This window comes from Periplaneta americana, chromosome 14 (assembly GCF_040183065.1).
Source record: "Periplaneta americana isolate PAMFEO1 chromosome 14, P.americana_PAMFEO1_priV1, whole genome shotgun sequence".
Lineage (NCBI taxonomy): Eukaryota > Metazoa > Arthropoda > Insecta > Blattodea > Blattidae > Periplaneta > Periplaneta americana.
The window spans coordinates 28555141-28574743 of NC_091130.1; the positions used below are offsets into that span (position 1 = coordinate 28555141).

Sequence of the window (19603 nt, forward strand, 5' to 3'; positions counted from 1 at the left end):
CATTGGGGAGGTACTTACTTAAAAATGGCTTTTTTTTTGCCGCCCTCACATAACCCCGCCATTGGTCCCTATCCTGAGCAAGATTAATCCAGTCTCTATCATCATATTCCACCTCCCTCAAACCACCCGGGGCAGACCTTCTCTGGGTAGGATTTCCGCCTCGGACCGTTAAGGGAACCTTGGGGGGGGGGGGTGCCGAAGCAGGAGTGGTACATGGACTCTGTTCGCTGAAGGGACCGGCCGTTAAGGGGGTCAAGGGGTTAGGTCGGTGCGCATAGAGGATCAGTGGGCATGCAACTCATCCCATATCGGGGAGGGGGGGAGTATACAATAGACCTCAGGTCGTAGTGCGTGGGATGTTCTCTTCCTCCCTCCTAACAAGATAAAAAAAATCTCTATAGCTTGTTATGGAACGATTCAGGCAATGAAATGCACCACCGTCCCTGATGTCCTCAATCATGCGTCCCGAATAACCTCTATGATTCCAATTTGAAAGGCATGATAAGGGCCGATAAGCTGATACAATAACAATAAAAGTTTTGTCACGAACTATCAGTGCTTATCTATTTAAAAAATTTATTAGTTTGCAATAATTTGTTACATTTATTTGATTTTTAACGTTTTCGGCTTGATTAAGCCATCTTCAGAAAAGTTTATGCCTATGTGCATGAAGTTGGTACATGTGTATGTGATACAAATAAATAAACCAATTAACATGTCTCTCTGTAGAAGTAAATGAACATACAATGAGATTAAAACATTACTATGTTAAAACTAGGCTATGTGAGCCATGATCAAAGTTATTAAAAGTTATTACATACAGAATTAAATTAAAACATGTGCGATACAGTTGTGATTGAGACAGGTTGGTATCTGTATTGAAGTCCAGATCTGACTGAGAATTGGTGAATCAGGATCATGAATGCTGTGGAGCTAGCAGTCAGATCTGGACTTCAATACAGATACCAACCTGTCTCAATCACAACTGTATCGCACATGTTTTAATTTAATTCTGTATGTAATAACTTTTAATAACTTTGATCATGGCTCACATAGCCTAGTTTTAACATAGTAATGTTTTAATCTCATTGTATGTTCATTTACTTCTACAGAGAGACATGTTAATTGGTTTATTTATTTGTATCACATATACATGTACCAACTTCATGCACATAGGCTTAATCAAGCCGAAAACGTTAAAAATCAAATAAATGTAACAAATTATTGTAAACTAATAAATTTGTTAAATAGATAAGCACTGACGGTTCATGATAAAACTTTTATTGTTACTCTATGATTCAGGTAATAAAATGGACGAGTCCCAAAGTCAACCTCAGCAGGAGACCCAAGAGCATTACTAGAGGAAATAAACCACTCTACCATGGATATCTGCTTAGAAATGAATCCAGACAAGACAAAACTAATGACGAGCAACAGTCAAGAAGAGGATATAACCATAAATGTACTCAAACTAGAAAAACACATCTCTCTTCTTTAACAGCATAAACCGGAAAGAAATGTAAAGACGAATCTACGCTGCATGGGAAAAATTTTAGAGCATAAAAACCATTCTTCTGGACAGAACATTACACAATGGTTTAAAAAACTATTAATGAATATGTGTATACTTCCAACCCTCATCAACAGCTCACAGGCTTGACGACCGACAGGAAAAGCTAGAGAAGAAACTTCAATCTGCCAAAGAAAAATAGTGGCCATAGACCGACAACGGAATGAAATACCAAGAAACAGAACGAATATTCAAGATGAGTGTAGGAAGATAAGAGACCATATGGGCAGAAGATCTAAAGAAGATATTCGGAAACGGACAACGAAGGCTAAAATAAGATCAATTTTATTTTAGTAGGTTATTTTACGACGCTTTATCAACAGCTTAGGTTATTTAGCATATGAATGAGATGAAGGTGATAATGCCGGTGAAATGTGTCCGGGGTCCAGCACCGAAAGTTACCCAGCATTTGCTCATCTTGGGTTGAGGGAAAACCCCGGAAAAAAACTCAACCAGGTAACTTGCCCCGACCGGGAATCGAACCCGGGCCACCTGGTTTCGCGGCCAGATGTGCTGACCATTACTCCACAGATGTGGACAAAATAAGATCAATCCGGGAAAGGCAGATCAAGGGGGAAATATTCAAATTAGCTACCTGCGATCACATAACCTAGAAACCTTTCCATCAGAAAAAAGGTCCTTGCCGTCATAAGAGCGGGTTCTTTTTATTTTTTTATTGTCACGTTGCAAATTAAAAGTAATGGTTCATAATTCAGGAAAGTTGGCCACACTCGCAACAATTAAAAGGCTTTTATAGTTAAAGCATAAAATTTTATAATCATGAATGGAAGGCAGAAGTCTATGCGAACAATTTTTAAGCGAAAAAGCAACATTTAAAATGTTTCAGTAATCTGACCAGTCATACTGTTTCCCTTGACTGTGTAACGTCATGAATCTCTGCTACAGTTTCTTCCTTGTTCTCTTCCTACAGGCAAGTGTCTAACAATATTTCATATATCAGCAAGCATTTCATACACAGCTGCAAGTCCATAAAACTAAGTTCCATACAGATACCTTTCAATAGAATGCAACTAAAACGCATTGGCATTGGATTCAAAATAGAACTATTCATCTTCATAATTGTCAACCTAAACTATTTTTACAATAGCTAAACAGTAATACTACTACACAAAATAAAAATATTGGATGGCTCTAAAATGAACTACAGAAACTTATGGGATGCTATGCATAAACATTTCGCTAGCCAGCACTACCAGCGTGCTAAACTAGCCCCGGCTAACGACTAATTACTTGTACAGGATTCATATCATATCGCTAATACTGGTTTATGAATACGAAAAACGTTAGTTCGCTGATCATCCACCGGAAGCCCGCGCTAAGAATGTCTGTGAATATGGCCCATGATATCGTGAAACAATTCTGCATAGTTTGACTTATAAGTCGTCAATAAACAATCAGTTCAGGTTGAAGATAATCAAGTTTTAGTGCGGAGTACAGAGAGTTTCTATGCAGACCGGTACCAGGAAGTAATATCACAGTCTAGTATATACAGTCGCGAAGCTCAATACATAGTAAATATGCAAACATTAGATAATTCCTCACCACTAGGATCGCTAATATCGCCTCATTACAGGCAATGTAAAATAGAACTGTCACAGTCTATTGTTTCTAGCACCCACAAAACTCAAGCTTCGTGACTGTATATAGTAGACTGTGGTAATATTCCATCGGCTTAATGACAGTAGAGCAAACACTTGGCCTGAGGAAGCTAACAAGCAAACATTCTCATGGGAGCATATAAAAAAGTTAATTTTTTTCTTTCCACCATGTTAATAATGTCAAAAGAAGTGCTTATAAAAAATTTTGGCCACTCGAGCACAACTACGAGAGCCGTAAAAAATAAGTTTTCCTGGGGCACTTTACAGAAAGAAAACACAATTTCATTGGAAAAATTTATTGGAACAGACACAGCAATTGTTGAGCTATTTTTCAACATATTCCCCACCGGAATTGAGACATTTTTATACCATGAGATCAACTTTTGTATCCCTGTGTCGTAGAAATCTGCAGCCTGGGATCTGAACCAGTGTGTGACAGCCGTCTGTACCTCTCTGTCGATCCCATGTTCCAATCATTTTTCCAATTAAATTGTGTTTTCCTTCTGTAAACGGCCCAGTGACACTTATTTTTACGGCCCTCGTAATTGTGCTCGAGTGATCAAAATTTGACATTAATATGGTGGAAGAAAAAAAATAACATTTTTATCTGTCCCCGTGGGAATCTTTACTTGTAAGCCTTCTCACTAACGTACTAAACAATATCAACATTAGTATATAGTCGCGACGCTGTTATTTCCGCGTGACTCCACCTTTTTGCTTACGTCTTAGGAAGTGAAGTATAGTCTAGGTAGGTAGTATCGTTCGCCATTTTTGTTCTTTGGTTCCCGAGCTACCATACGAGGAATCTATTTGCCACACCGTTAAACATTATCATGTCGTAGCTCCTATGATAATAAATCAAACGCACTGTAATTCAGCAAATAATTGAGCGGCAAATAACGTCGTGTGCTTTCTGCAAACGCCAACGAAAGAGCCAAAATGGCGGCCGATTATATTAAGTATTTATCGAGCCTTAAGAAATGAATAACGTCTTCATAAGCGAATCACAAGACGCACATGTTTAAATGTAGCCGACCTGCAACGCGATTGGCTGCCGGAAATTAGAGCAATGGGACTATAGTTAGCCTCAACGTGTTCATTGTAATGGAATGGAATTTACGGAAAGGGGGCACTACGGCCCAACACTACACTAACCCTCAAACTAGGCGCATTCTCAAACCCACACCAGCTGACTACACTAAGGTTCGTTATATACCCAGGTTTTAAGCAGGCAACCCCTAGCTGGCAATAAGGGAATGCTATAGAATGATGACGAAGTGGAGAAATGGTGACGGAATTATGTAGATGCCTAATATGGGGGAAAACGAGAGAACTATGAGAAAAACCCCAGTTGGGACTTTGTCCACCACAAGTGTCACTATTGATTTCCCAGACCTGACCGGGACTCGAGCCCGAGCCGCCTGCGTGACAGGCTGGAGGTCAGGTTGTACACTGTAATACTTATACAAAACTTTTTTTTTTTTGCAACAGGGCTCACCTTGAAGATTTACTTTACATATGACCACATTTTCATTTTCTTTTACAGTTTGTGATCGATACTGAACAACGGATTCCTACTAGTAAGTAAAAGAAGATTAATCAAAAACACGTGATATATTCTCATTTATAATAGAAACTGTAACTATATTACTTAAGAAGATTTGACAGGTATGTATATAGGTCTACTGAGTAAAAAGTATGAAACATTGCTTGTAGCTTTCCTATTTTCAATTTTAAGAAAATCTGTTTATACAAAAGTTATAAGTAAAGTAAATCCATGAGCTACAGCCCTTTGAAGGGCCAAGACCGACCAGCTGGCTGCTGCATCACGTCCACATGCCGAAGTAGAGGTGGACGATCATCCAACCAGAATGGAGGTATTGTATTGTTAGCACGATGATCCCCCAGCTATTATAGCTGGTTTGCGAAACCGGATTTTCGCTACCTATTGTAGCTCCCCAAGTGCATCACGATGCTGGGTGGGCACCGGTCCCATACACTGGCCGAAATTTCATGAGAAAATTTCTTCCCCCATGGGGATACGAACCAGCGCGCATTTCGTAGCGCGGGTCCTAGGCAGGATGCCTTAGACCACCACGATGCCACAGCGCGGGACAAACAAAAATTATAGTCCATTTTGAATCTTGTGTACACCACTTTTAACACTTGAATATAAATAATTGATGAACTAGTGGACTTACTCGTGTTAAATATGTAATATTTTTCCGGCTTACAGCTGTTTCAGTGCATCATGCACCATCATCAGAGCCTACTAGATCTCGGCGTCATCTCGAACTTCTCTGCCTGTTAGGAGGGTGTGTTTTATTGTTGGAATGTGTTGGATTGTGTGGTCGAATAGTGTGTGTGTACTGAAATTGATCTGTGTGTTGAGGATTTGATCGGGGTGTGTTTTAGTGTGTTTGTATATTTCGTATTGTTCTAGTGTGTTGAGTTTTTGGTTCTTGGGTTGTGTGTGTAGGATTTCCATGTCCGTGTTTATGTTATTGTATGTATGGTTGGCATTGGTTATGTGATCGGCGTATGTAGATGTATTGTGTCCTCTGGTTATAGCTTTAATGTGTTCTTTGTAGCGAGTTTGGAATGATCTGCCTGTCTGTCCTATGTAGAACTTGTCGCAACTATTACATGTGAGTTTGTATACACCTGTGTGGTCGTATTTATTTGTTTGTGTTTTTTGTGTGTTGAGATGTCTTTGTAGTGTGTTTTCTGTTCTGTATGTTATGTTGTATTTCTGTTTTCTGAATGAAGATGCGATCTTATGTGTGCTTTTGTTTTCATATGTTAGTGTGATGTATTTCTTGTGTTTGTGTTGTGTTTTGTGTATTCATGTGTTTGTTAAGTTTTTGTTTTGTCTTCCTTATGATGTTGTCTATTATGTTTGAATTGTATCCATTTTCTTGTGCTATAGGGGGTGAAAAATGAACATTTTGAACATGTTCTCAATAACTACTGTTTTTTTCTTTTATCAAGAGTGTGCCAAGAAATGTGTTTTCTTAAGTAGCACCGAGTAACTTACCGTATCTTCTGGTGCATAAAATGCATTTTTTTTCCTTTGAAAATGGATCTGAAAACAAAGTGCGTCTTATATGCCGATACTGAATTTGTCAATGGGTCGAAGCATCATGGGAGGCTGTGAAAACTGAGACAGTAGTTAAATCCTTAAGCAATGTAGTATTATCAGATGCCTATAGTAACGGACTGGATGGTACAGAGGACGATTTGTTGTATGAGAACTCAGACTGTGATTTAGCAGAGGTTTCAAGTGACCATTCATTTAGCTCTGAAGACGAATTTCTGGTTTTTGACGAAGTATTCTTTCCTAGTTAGACAGATCTACGTATTAATTTATACTGTATTTGAAAAACTGTAAATTCATTATTCAGGGACAAAGGTTTTCCCTAAAAAAGTCTACAAAAAAGGGACTTGTCTCATGCTCCGGTTCGTCTCTATAAGATGCAATGGCAAGTATGGAAATTATTTTTCCATTTTTTTATTCTTAAGTCTCAAAACGTATAAAATATTGTCTACCATTTATAAGCTATTTATAAGCTGTGGTCGAAATGGATGTGTACATAAAAAAGAAAAATTCTTTAGTATAACAATTTATCGCTATGAAGAATAAGGAAGTCAGAATTATTACAGAAGGAAAGTGATGAATTACTTGAATCAAAAATTTCAGGGACTATGGATAAGCAATAGTGGAAGTATTGAATGACCCCCAAGATACCATTATCTCAACCTATTAGATTTTTTCTTGTGGAGTTATTTGAAGCAGAGAATCTACGAGTTAAAACGAAGACTTAGGGACGAGATATAATATATCAAACAAACGGTCTTGAAAATAATAAATAATTTCCAAGACATATATATATTTTTTTGAAAATGAATGGAGATCATTTTGAACACCTTCTGTGAAATGGTAATTATAATACTATTACAATTTTTAAATATTTTTTTAATTCTATGCCCTGTATATTAAAATTTTACTTAAATTACAATTAAGTGCATCCTTTTTAAGCCACCAATGTGTTTTTATTTACGAAAAGTGTTTTTGTATTTTTTTACGTTGTGAGTTCTGAAAAATCCAAAAAATTTAAAAATAAAATACAGAGTGCCACTTAAAACACACTCCTTAGCACACTCTTTACAAATAAAAAACATACCATTCGTTTTTCAAAAACACGTTCAAAATATTCCTATTTCACCCCTACAATTATTGTACATACAAATTCTTCGTAAAATTAAAAACAAGAAACCTACAAGCAGAATTTCACATTTTTACTCATACTGAATAGATACAGAATAGATATGAGGATTGACCGATAATGAGATGGAAAATAAAAGACTGTTAATGGCTTAAATGCCAAAACAGCACAATAGAAACCAACCAACCATATATGGAATTATTTTAACTGTCTTTTTCCCATTTTACAGGGATGCTCATTATACCAGGGATTTTCTGCAACCCTGGTACAACTTACAAAAAAAAATTGTAACGTATGTGTATGTAACCGCATGGGAACTGATGAATCTTGCACCAAGATCAAGTGTTCTCAAAAAGTGTTCGTATTATCAATTATTTATTATGTTAAGTGTCATGTATTTTAGGCTCAGCAAACGTATCAGCAGACAAATGCACTACCGTCCCAGCTACGCTGGTGGCTATGCTAAGACTTCACCCCAATCTATGTTTACTATTGGAGAGGGTACATGATATGAGGGGAAGGTGGAGAGTATTGGAGTAAAACGGGAGTACCCCGAAAAAGTCTTTGTAATGTCTGCTTTGACCATCACAAATTCCATGATGACCTGTTAGGTTTCGAAGACTGTGATTGAGTTCAAATAATCGCAATCTTGCAAGGTAAATTTTTTCAGTTCTGTTTTCTTATCAGTGTGCTAAAATACATCTAATGAAGCTTAGATTTTAAGTTATACTTACTTACTTACTGGCATTTAAGGAACCCGGAGGTTCATTGCTGCCCTCACATAAGCCCGCCATTGGTCCCTATCCTCAGCAAAATCAATCCATTCTCCATCATCATATCCCACCTCCCTCAAATCCATTTTAATATTATCCTCCCATCTACGTCTCGGCCTCCCTAAAGGTCTTTTTCCCTCCGGCCTCCCAACTAACACTCTATATGCATTTCTGGATTCGCCCATACGTGCTACATGCCCTGCCCATCTCAAACGTCTGGATTTAATGTTCCTAATTATGTCAGGTGAAGAATACAATGCGTGCAGTTCTGTGTTGTGTAACTTTCTCCATTCTCCTGTAACTTCATCCCTCTTAGCCCCAAATATTTTCCTAAGCACCTTATTCTCAAACACCCTTAATCTCTGTTCCTCTCTCAAAGTGAGAGTCCAAGTTTCACAACCATACAGAACAACCAGTAATATAACTGTTTTATAAATTCTAACTTTCAGATTTTTCGACAGCAGACTGGATGATAAAAGTTTCTCATCCGAATAATAACAGGCATTTCCCATATTTATTCTGTGTTTAATTTCCTCCCGAGTATCATTTATATTTGTTACTGTTGCTCCCAGATATTTGAACTTCTCCACCTCCTCAAAAGATAAATTTCCAATTTTTATATTTCCATTTCGTACAATATTCTCGTCACGAGACATAATCATATACTTTGTCTTTTCGGGATTTACTTCCAGACCTATTTCTTTACTTGCTTCCAGTAAAATCCCCTGTTTTCCCTAATCGTTTGTGGATTTTCTCCTAACATATTCACGTCATCCGCATAGACAAGAAGCTGATGTAACCCGTTCAATTCCAAACCCTCTCTGTTATCCTAGACTTTCCTAATGGCATACTCTAGAGCAAAGTTAAAAAGTAAAGGTGATAGTGCATCCCCTTGCTTTAGCCCACAGTGAATTGGAAACACATCTGACAGAAACTGACCTATACGAACTCTGCTGTACGTTTCACTGAGACACATTTTAATTAATCGAACTAGTTTCTTGGGAATACCAAATTCAATAAGAATATCATATAAAACTTCTCTCTTAACCGAGCCATATGCATTTTTGAAATCTATGAATAACTGATGCACTGTACCCTTATACTCCCATTTTTTCTCCATTATCTGTTGAATACAAAATATCTGATCGATAGTTGATCTATTAGCCTAAAACCACACTGATGATCCCCAATAATTTCATCTACATATGGAGTTAATCTTCTCAAAAGAATATTGGACAAAATTTTGTACGATGTCAGATTTTAAGTTATATATTTTATATTTATTACATATTTATCTACATATTTTGCCATTTTAGCTACATATGTCTCATTTTCATATTACATAACATCCGGGTTCTAGTTATAACGCTCTCTTTCTGTAGTGCATATCGGATGTCATGTTGCCCTACAGCGTCTGTACTGACGAGATATAATAAAACCCTTTATATTTTAGAAATGGCTAGTTTCTAGACCTATGTATATTACGAATTTTTACCTTATTCCACCATCCTCTACTGGCACTGCAGTTTGTATCTATAATTGTGAGACATCTTATAATGTGTGATTATTCTGATGACGTCTTGTCATCCTATTTTAGTAGTCATTTGTTGTCTCTTTTTCTTTCAGAGAACTACTTCTGCCGACACAGCATCCTCAAATGTCACATTTCTTCTAAATAAACGAAATGTATTGTGCATATTGAAAATATATACAAGCTGCAAAATAAATATGATTACTTTCTCCTTCTTATCAGTTTTAATATCGCTTCATCAAAATTTAAGGAATAATTCCATTACACGTGTTCCTTATAAAGTGTCATTCAACATCATACACAATGAAACCTTCCCAAATCGTCAGCTAGAAAGTCCCCATGAAAAGTCGTAAAGAGGAAAGTAAAGTAAAATAAAGTGTGTGACGAAAAATTTACAAAAAAAAATCCTAAATTCAAGACATATGGAACAGATTCCAAAAACAGTATAAAACTTAAATTTGGGTCTATTTTTCTAAGGTTCCTGGAGCACGTCTGTTCGTGATGCTTCATATATCAGCAAGGCCCGTAGGCAGGAAACAAAAATTCTCTCTTCGACATTATTTATAATTCACTATTAGAAGATAGCACAACACACAGTTAATAGCAGACGCTGATCTAGTTAAAGTGGACTTACAAGTTATCAATCTATCATTATTGTAATGTAAGAAATGGCTCGTGATGTGAATTTTGGGTACCTACAAGTGGCGATTCCTCAGGGGAGGGAAGGGAGAAACGTCCTCCTCACATTTTTCTTCTTTTGAAAATATATGCCAAATAAAGTATGTCTCTTGAAATTCGAGGAAGATTCGATAATTTTTAAGTTCACAGCTATAAGAAAACCTCGGTTGATCGAGTTTTAAACGAGCAGCTCATGTGCTGCTAGAAAACTGTGAGAAAGATGCGAGATTGTTTGTGTGGAGGAAAGCCAATCCATTCCTCCTTTACTGCAGTTAACACACATAGACAACAGTGCACTAGCGGCCAGAGAAAGAAGCAGAGGTTTAAAGCAAGTAAATGAACGGTTAGGGAGGAGATCCTCCTCTGAATCAGCGCATGGGTGGGAAACAGAAACCAACTGGTCATGCAGCAAGCTCGCTACAGCTGCCATCTAACGATGGTACATTCAACCAGACTATAACAGATCTATGTGAGACACAATAAAAACAGTTTTAACGCAGCGCTATGAAAGACATCATGTAAACCTTTTTTTTTTAAATTATAAATAAAAAATATTATTCATTGCACTTTATATAGGCTACTATTCATGGTTTGAAACTTTCAAGGACATTTGAAAGTTAAAGTGAAACATACAGCAGAGTCCGTATAGGTCAGTTTCTATCTGATGCTTTTCCAATTCACTGCGGGCTAAAGCAGGGAGATGCACTATCACCTTTACTTTTTAACTTCGCTCTAGAATATGCCATTAGGAAAGTTCAGGATAACAAGCAGGGTTTGGAATTGAACGGGTTACATCAGCTTCTTGTCTATGCGGATGACGTGAATATGTTAGGAGAAAATACACAAACAATTAGGGAAAACACGGAAATTTTACTTGAAACAAGTAAAGCGATCGGTTTGGAAGTAAATCCCGAAAAGACAAAGTATATGATTATGTCTCGTGACGAGAATATTGTACGAAATGGAAATATAAAAATTGGAGATTTATCCTTCGAAGAGGTGGAAAAATTCAAATATCTTGGAGCAACAGTAACAAATATAAATGACACTCGGGAGGAAATTAAACGCAGAATAAATATGGGAAATGCATGTTATTATTCAGTTGAGAAGCTCTTATCATCCAGTCTGCTGTCCAAAAATCTGAAAGTTATAATTTATAAAACAGTTATATTACCGGTTGTTCTGTATGGTTGTGAAACTTTGACTCTCACTCTGAGAGAGGAACATAGGTTAAGGGTGTTTGAGAATAAGGTGCTTAGGGAAATATTTGGGGCTAAGCGGGTTGAAGTTACAGGAGAATGGAGAAAGTTACACAACACAGAACTGCATGCATTGTATTCTTCACCTGACATAATTAGGAACATTAAATCCAGACGTTTGAGATGGGCAGGGCATGTAGCACGTATGGGCGAATCCAAAAATGCATATAGAGTGTTAGTTGGGAGACCGGAGGGAAAAAGACCTTTAGGGAGGCCGAGACGTAGATGGGAGGATAATAGTAAAATGGATTTGAGGGAGGTGGGGTATAATGATAGAGACTAGATTAATCTTGCACAGGATAGGGACAGCTGGCGGGCTTATGTGAGGGCGGCAATGAACCTTCGGGTTCCTTAAAAGCCATTTGTAAGTAAGTAAGTTGGGTTTATATAAAACAAAGTGGGAGTAGTTTTACGTTAGTATCGCAGATCTTTTGGCCCCTGAAATTCACTTCCCTTCATTGTGTACTAGACAGGGCAACAGCCAAGTTGTCAGTTTTGTACAAATATATATGAAACTGAAAGTAGGTACTCCAAACTGCATTTTTTTAACATAAAAAATTAATCGGCCACCGGCAGCTTTGAACAATAAAGATAGTATAGCTTTACAAGAACTAACATTCTTCAAAAGCATATGATATTGAACTTGTAAAATGTACATGTGGCAACACAGACCACGTGGGTGGGTGCAGTGTTCTCGCTTTCCTCAGATTATTTCCCATTCCCATTTCCATAAAATGGTTCGATTACGCGTTAGTAGCTAGTCTCGTCCAACACATGTGATGCTGTAGTGTGCGTGAAAAATGCTGCGAGGTTGTGAACTTCCTTGTAATTGTTAATTTGTGTAATTATTCAACAATGAATGGAAGTAAAAACATAATATATTTTGGAAAATTTAGGAAACTCAGTTTACAAGAACAGATTATTGCTAAACAGAAGGGAAGGCCAACCCAAACACCACCTGGGTTTACATGTATGCATGTAGGTTAATTTGTAGCATGTTTCATTCAAGAAGGTGTCATTTAGTGCTGTTAACTTCTTTCCTCCTCATAAGAAATACGCAGCAGCCGCCACTGGTACCTACATATCTTTTTCTCTTTTTTACTTTTTTACGACGCTGTATCAACTACTGGGCTATTTAGTGTCAATGAAATTGCTGATAGCGAGATTATGTTTTGGAGAGATGAGGCAAAGGATTCGTCATAGATTACCTGAAATTCGTCTTATGGTTGGGGAAACCCTCGGAAAGAAAACAACCAGGTAACACTGAAACATGAATCTTCCTCCCTGAATTATGGACTGAAGTACCACAATTTGGAACTGTACGAACTATAGGCACAGCAGAATATTACCACAATGAACTGCAGCATGAATTTTGTAAGAAATAGGTATCTACTTAACTTATGGTCATAGATGTATTGAAAGAAAAACAGACTACCTAAAATGAGATACTAAAAATGCGAGAAATAGAAATGGGAAGGACAGTATGAATAATACTGGTACACTTCCAATGAGATATCTCAAATAAATATAATTCAACTGGAGTTTACAATTCAAATAAATATAATTAAACTGGAGTTTACAAACTAAAATGCAATAGCTGCCCACATTTTTACATAGGACAGACAGGAAGATCCTTTCATACAAGATATAATGAACATATTAAAGCTATAACCAAACACTACATCACATCAAATTACGAAGAACACATTATCAACAATAATCATGACTACAATAATATAGAAACAGATAAGAACTTATGGAAATTTTACACATCACACCAAAAAGTTCACAGTTAAACATCTTAGAACAATACGAAATATATAAACATACAATAACATACCCACAACATATACTTAATACACAGTTACAGTTCAATACCACACATTATTCGATGTCATGATACGTCATAACACACAAACAACCAGCCCCACCATAAGAGCAACACATCCCCACCCCTACAACCGACAATTGCACATCGCAGAATTCAAGATCGCCAGTAGTTCAAGAGACACTGATGAAGACGTAACATCACGTTAAAAAAGGCCGTCTGTCCAAGGTATATACCTTTTTTAAAAATTTTAACACTTTTTAACGTGTGGCTAAACAGTTTTATGTTTTTAACAAACAAACTGTTAACGTGAACTATAATCAGTGAGATATCTCATATACAGTACTTGAGGAGCATGGGATATCAAGAATAGGTGAGCACAGATTTAAATTTTTATTACAGTATTGTAATGCAACAGAAATAAAAATATTTATTTCCTGGAAAAAATAAATTAAAATGCGACAAAATGACCGACAGCCACATTTCTTTTATTTTACTTTTAAGCTGGACAGAGACTGGATACAGTGTATTTCAATCTTCTGCATTTCTTAGCTAGTTCCTTCAGTATACCGCATCATTTTCATTCAGACATTTTCTCATGTACTCGTATTTATGTACATGAAAGCCAGTACATCAAGGCAGTCTTTCCCTGCGCTGTTCCTAAGGTGGGCCTAAGTTTTCTTAGTGCTAAAAATGACCTTTCAGAAGTACGAGTAGTTAACAGGGGAAGTTGCCATTATTGTGAATATGTTGTGTGTTACTTAAAGTACGTCACTGTTATAATGTTGCAGAGCTTCAACAGCATTTCGTTTTTTATTTCTGGCAGGGTCTGGGGGGGGGGGACGGTCCCCCTCGCTGCGCCAGTGTGAAATAGAAATATGTGCATGAAGTTTGTAAAGGACACCCAGTGGCATAATACTGCTGTTCTGCCCTGCTAAGCAAAAGTGCCGTATCTGCAGGAAAATTGAAAAATGGGGTTTTCACACTTTATAGGGTTTTGTACTGTCAGAAATTCATTGGACTAGGTAAAAATGCGGTATCTTCAATGACAAATGAAATATAAGCTTTTTATTTTGCCGTATCTGCACAAAATCGCTAGATAAACTAAGAAAGACTGCAGTATGTGACTTATGCTAAGCAAAAGTGCGGTATGTGAATTGCAGATACTGCATTGTTGCTTAGTACCAAGCATATACCGCGGTCTTTCTTAGCATTGTCACACTCTTTTTATCCACATGCCGCTTTCTGCTTCAGTATGCACCTGTCAGTGTTATATGAAACAGCAATCTGTGTTAAAAGCAATTATAATTATGTCTTCGTCTTCTAGACCTAAACAATTGGTAAAATTAGCTTTGGAAAAATGTTCTTTATCCAACATGATAGAAAATGAAAATTTTAATTCAAGTGTTGCAAGTCAACTTATGAATTGTACCTTATGAGACATTCGCTTCAGTGGGAAAGAAATCTAAATTGAAACCTTTTGCATTTGTTTGGAATGAAGCTATTACAGGACGAAATAAGGAAGGTATTATAGGTACGTTTTACATGCTCCTGAAAGACACAGAGATGTCAAAATATGGTAATTTGGGTAGATAATTGTTCAAGCCAGAACAAGAACTGGTGTCTGTATTCTTTCTTGGTCTTCGTGGTGAATTCCAAGGAAATAGCTGACCAAGAAATCAACCTTTTCTGTTTTGAACCAGGGCACACATTTATTCTGCTTACAGTATTCATCACCAAGTTCAAAATGTCTCTCAAAAAGCAGAAAAGAACATACGACTTTGACGATTTTGTAGACGCTTGTCAAGATGAAAATAATGGAAAAATGGAACTAATAAAGATAGATCACACAAACTTCCACAAAGGAAAGATTGCACTGCCCATCAGAAAAAAACTGCAAAACAACTACCTTACCTCAAGAATACCATCGTTTATGTGAAATCAGTGAGAGGTAACTATGTATTGGAGTACAAAACAACATATAATGAAAATGAAAGTTACAAAACTTTAGATTTCCTGCAAAAGAAAGCACAGAAAAGACATGGCATGCAATTGCCTGAACATCTGGATAAGCCCTGTGGATTTGATCTTGAGAAGAGAGATAGAATTGAGAACATCTTGAAAGAAGGCATTCCAGAAAATAGACTTAAATTCTGGCGAGATTTACTAATACAGTAAATATTTTGCGCATACTTATGTTTAAAGATTGATTACTTATTAATAATATTACATTGTTAATACTATAATTTTGTTCACGACTTAAATTGTGATTTTTTTTTGTCTCTCATAATGTCATGTTATGAAATAATTAGAAAGGATTTATCATATGTATTCAATTTTTGTTACTAATGGGTTTCTGCATTTGCTATTGCATATTATTTATGTAGCATTATTAATTAAAATAGAGAATCATCAACTTCAGAACTTCAACACAAGAGACGCCTAGAATCATAAGGGCCTAAAGCACACTGTGGTGAATTTGTATATTTTAGCATATATGCATGTTCTGGTATATTTTAATAGATATTGTAGGATGTATAAGATTGTACCATGAACAAATCAAAACCTAACATATTAGAAATCTGAATAATAATTTGAATATCATAAATTAATGTGAATTTTTCGATTCCGTACTTTGGGCCCTTATGGTTCTGGATGCCTGTTCTTTCATTTCTTAATTTTATGCAGATACCTTACTTCTCCTTAGCAGGGCGGCAACATACGGCATTTTGTAGTTAAGGCAGATATTTATATATTAAGTCATGCTGTGTTAAAGAGCGGTATCTGCAGTTTCTATTAAATGGCTGAATTAATATAATTTTTGTTTGTTTCAGTAATTTTGTAATGTCGTATATAGCTGGAAACCACATAAATTATGTAATCATACGTAAAAATCGAAAAGGGCTGTACAGAAAACTTTAAACTCGTTTTTCTCAATACTTTGCTTTTTGTAGATACGGCACTTAGCCTTAGCAGGGCAGTGTTGCTGCAAGATTGTTCCTACAGTATGTGTCAGTCGACATCCAAATTAACCAGTTTTCTAAAAAAAATCATAAAAGAAAATAAAAAGATAATATATTCAACAATTTCATGTGTGACATTTTCTTGTATACACGATTTACCGCTTCGGAGTAGGTTTTTCACTGCAAACCCAGCTTTCTCCAGTGTTTCTTATTTTCTGCCTTCCTCTTTGTTTTCTCATATGATCCATATATCTTAATGTCGTCTTATCATCTGATACCTTCTTCTGTCCCGAACTCTTCTCCCGTTCATCATTCCTTCCAGTGCATCCTTCAGTAGGCAGTTTCTTCTCAGCCAGTGACCCAATCAATTCCTTTTTCTCTTCCTGATCAGTTTCAACATCATTCTTTCTTCACCCACTTTTTTCCAACACAGCTTCATTTCTTATTCTGTCTGTCCACTTCACACGTTCCATTCTTCTCCATATTCACATTTCAAATGCTTCTATTCACTTCTCTTCACTTAGTTGTAATGTCCATCTTTTTGCCCCATACAATTCCACACTTCATACAAAGCACTTCACTAGTCTCTTTCACAGTTCTTTTTCCAGAGGTCAGCAGAAGATGCTCCTTTCTCTATTAAAAGCTTCCTTGCCCATTGCTATCCTCATTTTGACTTCCTGGCAGCAGCTCATATTACTGCTTATAGTATACCCCAAGTATTTGAAGCTGTTCACTTGCTCTACTGCCTCTTTTAGAATTCGTAAGTTTATCTTCTGTATTTTTCTTCCTATGACCATGCTCTTCGTTTTATTTGCATTTATCTTCATCCCATAATGTTCAATCTATGGCAGGGGCGCTGCAAGGGGGGGGGGATTAAGGGGATATATCCCCTCCCGAAATTTTGAGAAAAATACGAAACAAGAAACAAAAATAATATTAATTTTAATTCGTGAATGTACATAGGAGTTAGAGAGTTTTCCATGTAAATTCTCTTTGCTAAAATGTTAAATTCCAAGAACTGCAGGAAGACAAACACAGCGTTCTTACTTCAAGACAGAGAGTCATGAAGAGTATTATAGGCTTTTAATTTTCCTTCTCTTCTTAGACTATTTCATTAGTCATTTCATTAGGACAGGTTTTTAAATCATAAGGGAATCCTAAAGTAAATGTCAAACTTTGCTGCCTAAAAACATAGTGCGAGCATCAGATGAAGATTTAGAAACTGCTGTTGAGGCTATAGTAAATCAATGGCCCAATGGTGTTGATGCATCACCAGAGTCTTTCTTCAATGAATTGAGGATGCGGAGAAGAAATTTCCTTGATCAGAAAAATCTTCACCTAATACCTACTGATTTTATATCATCTTTGAACAGGTGCAATGAAATTATTTTTCCCTGCACTTGCAAGGTGCTGAAACTTTTCTGCACGTTGCCTATAACTACAGCAACACCAGAACGGTCGTTCTCAACATTGCGGTATTTGAAGACTTACTAGAGGAGCACGATGGGAGCAGACAGATTAAGTGGACTGGCCTTGATGTATATACATAAAAATGTAGAAGTAAAAGCTCATGAAGTACTGGATGAAATGTCTAAGAAGCCTCGTCGTCGCCTTCTTCTGTAAATGTCATTCTGCCATTGTTATTGTATTACAGTCATTGTAAATGTTAAAATTAAAAAATTAAGATTTATTTAACAACGCTCGACGTTATATCAGCGTCGCCGGTGTGCCGGAATTTTTTCCTCCAGGACTTCTTTTACATGCCAGTAAATCGACTGATATGAGGGCTGTCACATTTAAACACACTTAAATGCCATCGAGCTGGGTTGTGGTAGAACCCGCAACTTCCAGCACAGAAGGCTATACCGACTACGCTACTCAGGCCAACTTGTAAATGTTTGTGACTTGGAAACAAATTGTGAGTATATAAACTTATTTCTCTATTACTCCATTTTTACTATCTCCTCAAATCCCTCCCCGAAAAAAAATCCTGCGTCCGCCCCTGGTTCACAGCTGTCATTTAGCTCCAGTAGCATATCCTTTAGTATCATTTCCTCTTCTGCTAACAACGCCATATCATCAGCAAATCTTATGCACTTCATTCTTCTATTATAGGTCTATATACCGGTACTGTAGTTAGATCAAGACTGCTAACTGTTCCAGTAATCGTACACTGATAAGTTGGTTTTGGTTGTTGAGTCTAATTATTGATTTGCCACAATCCATTGATAAATTATGTTACCATCTCTTTTTTGGAGTCATTGTTCTACATTGGGTGCTTACCATTTAAATCTTCGAGTAAAAATAAATAGTCTCCTTGAGAAAGGAGACAATAATAGTACTGCACCAGTTAAAAGTGAGGTCTCGAGGTAATGGTATATAAAAATTTATGACACTGATTACAAGACTGCCTTTGATTTGTATTTTTATAGACATGAATTCCATAAGATAGGCCTATAATGTATCAGAGTGAATATTCCACTACCTCTTGAATGTGGTCTATGGAGGTTGTGAATGCTGTAATTTTTAAAGTTATACTTCGGAATATGATTATATATATATATATATTACTCTTGAATACAGATTGTTATGAACCTTGCATTCCATTGGAGAGATCTAAGGCTGTTTGGAATGACTGGTTTATTTGACTCTTTCTTTTCCTGTCCAGGCCATGAAGAGATAATATAATAATTATAGAAGACTTGAGATGATTTTTTTAGATTTTCATATATGATTATACTTGTTGGCGTTCATAGTGAATTTATGACATTCAAAAACGCTTCATGAATATTTCTGTCTTGTATTAAGTATCAATACAAAACAAAATACATGGTAGTCAATAACAAAAATAATAATAAAACTTCTAAGTACATTGAGATTGATGATGCCAAATTTGAGACAGTCCAGAGCTTTGTATATCTTGGATCACTAGTTAATAGTAACAATGATATCTCAGAGGAAATAAGTAGAAGAATACAAAGCGCCAATAGGTGTTATTATGGGCTGCAAAAACAAGTTAAATCAAGATTGCTATCTCGTGGCACAAAATGTAGACTATATAAGACCCTAATAAAACCAGTGTTGACCTATGCATCAGAGACGTGGCCTCTTAGCGAAAGGGATAAATTTAGATTGGCCGCATTCGAAAGGAAGATA

General features: G+C 36.6%; 1 long non-coding RNA gene across 1 annotated transcript; it reads left to right on the forward strand.

Annotated features, from left to right (window-relative positions):
- Positions 1–4738: 4738 nt before the first annotated feature.
- On the forward strand, positions 4739–9907 carry LOC138713209 (uncharacterized). Its single transcript, XR_011335798.1, has 3 exons — positions 4739–4769; positions 7645–7772; positions 9815–9907. It is a non-coding gene; the product is annotated as an uncharacterized lncRNA (long non-coding RNA).
- Positions 9908–19603: the final 9696 nt, after the last annotated feature.